The sequence below is a fragment of the Mustela nigripes genome, unplaced genomic scaffold (assembly GCF_022355385.1).
Source record: "Mustela nigripes isolate SB6536 unplaced genomic scaffold, MUSNIG.SB6536 HiC_scaffold_4261, whole genome shotgun sequence".
NCBI lineage: Eukaryota > Metazoa > Chordata > Mammalia > Carnivora > Mustelidae > Mustela > Mustela nigripes.
In genome coordinates, this window is record NW_026743667.1 from 1,189 (window position 1) to 3,310 (window position 2,122).

Here is a 2,122-nt window from a genome sequence, read left to right on the forward strand (position 1 = left end):
TTCAGAATGGCTAAAATGAACAAGTCAGTCAATGACAGATGCTGGCGAGGATGTGGAGAAAGGGCAACCCTCCTACACTGTACGTGGGAATGCAAGCTTGTGTAACCACTCTGGAAAACAGTGTGGAGATGCCTCAAAAAGCTGAAAATAGAACTAGCCTATGACCCAGTGATTGTAGTACTGGGTATATACCCTAAAGATACAAACATGGCATTCTGAAGGGGCACATGCACCCAAATGTTTATAGCAGCAATGTCCACAATAGTTAAACTATGGAAAGAACCTAAATGTCCTTCAAAAGATCAATCAATAAATAAGATGTGGTATATATGTACAATGGGATACTATGCAGCCATCAAAAGAAATGAAATCCTGCTATTTGTTATGACGTGGATGGAAGTAGAGGGTATTATGCTTGGTGAAATAAATCAATCTGAGAAAGACAACTATCATATGATCTCCCTGATATGATGAAGTGGAGATGCAACATAGGCGGTTTCGGGTGTACGAAAGAAAAATAAAAGAAGATGGGATTAGGAGGGAGACAAACCATAAAAGACTGAATCTCACAAAACAGACTGAGGGTTGGTGGGGGGAGGTGTGTTAGGAGAGGATGGTGGGGGGATGGACATTGGGGAGGGCAGGTGCTATTGTGAGTGATGGTGAGTGCTGTGAAATGTGTAAACCTGGTGATTCACAGACCTGTACCCCTAGGTATAAAAACACATTATATGTTTATAAAAAATTTAAAAAAATAATTTAAAAAATCCATTAAAGAAAAAGCACATATTGCAAGCCCAGAGCTAATCTCATATTCAATCAATAAAGTTTGAAAGTTTTCCCCTTGAAGATCAGAAAAAAGACAAGTGTGTCCACTTTCACTACTCTCGTTTGACATAGTACTGGATGTCCTAGCCAGAGAAACAAGGAACACCAAGAAATAAAAGACTCCAAAAAAAAAAAATAAAGGAAGAAGTAAAATTTTCTTTTTTTGGATAACATGAACTTACATGTAAAAAAATCCTAAAAACTTCACAAAAATTTTTGAATAAACAAATTTAGTAAAGCTGCCAAATACAAGATCAATATATAAAAGACAAGAATTTTGTTTTGTTTCATTTTTTTTAATATGGAATGCTTCCTAGATTTTCTTGTTATCCTTGTTCAGTGATCAAGCTATTGTTCTCTGCATCATTCAAATTTTAGTATATGTGCTGCCAAAGTAAGCACAAGATAGGAGCATTTTAACACTCTAATGATGAACTATCTGAAAAAATAAAGAGAACAATCTAATTCACAATAGCATCAAAACTAATAAAATACTTAGGAAAAGATTTAACTAAGAAGATGAAAGATCTGTACCCCATAAACTATAACATTGATAAAGAAATTGAAGGAGACATAAATGGAAAGATAGCTCATATTTATGAATGGTAAGAATTAACATTCTTAAAATGTCCATACTACCGAAAACCATCTGTTAATTCAATTACTATCAAAAATCCAATGTTAGGGGCGCCTGGGTGGCTCAGTGGGTTAAGCTGCTGCCTTGGGCTCAGGTCATGATCCCAGGGTCCTGGGATCGAGCCCTGCATCAGGCTCTCTGCTCATCAGGAAGATGCTACCTCTTCTCTCTCTGCCTGCCTCTCTGCCTGCTTGTCATCTCTCTCTCTGTCAAATAAATAAATAAATAACCTTAAAAAATAATCCAATATTATTTTTTTACAGAAGTAAGTAAAGAATCCTAAAATTTATATGAGACCATACAAGACAACAAATAATTAAAGCAGTTCTGAGAAAGAATGAAGAAGCGAAATTACACTTCTTGATTTGAAACTATACTACAAAGCCCTCATGCTCAAAACAATAAAGTATACTGGAACAAAAACAGATCAATAAACAAGTAGAACAGAATTGAGATTCCAGAAATAAATCCTTTCATACAGTCACCTAATATTTGACAGGGGCCAACATATATAATGGGTAAAGATAGTCTGTTCAATAAATATTTAAAACTGAATAGTCACATAAACCAGCATGAAACTGGAACCTTATATCACTCATAAATCTTAACTTGAAATAGATTAAAGACTTAAATGTGATGCATGAAACTAAATTTCCT

The 2,122-nt window shown here is 35.0% G+C and overlaps 1 non-coding gene across 1 annotated transcript; it reads right to left on the minus strand.

Annotated features, from left to right (window-relative positions):
- Positions 1 to 1,123: 1,123 nt before the first annotated feature.
- On the minus strand, positions 1,124 to 1,230 carry LOC132009080 (U6 spliceosomal RNA). Its single transcript, XR_009401782.1, has one exon. It is a non-coding gene; the product is annotated as a U6 spliceosomal RNA (small nuclear RNA).
- Positions 1,231 to 2,122: the final 892 nt, after the last annotated feature.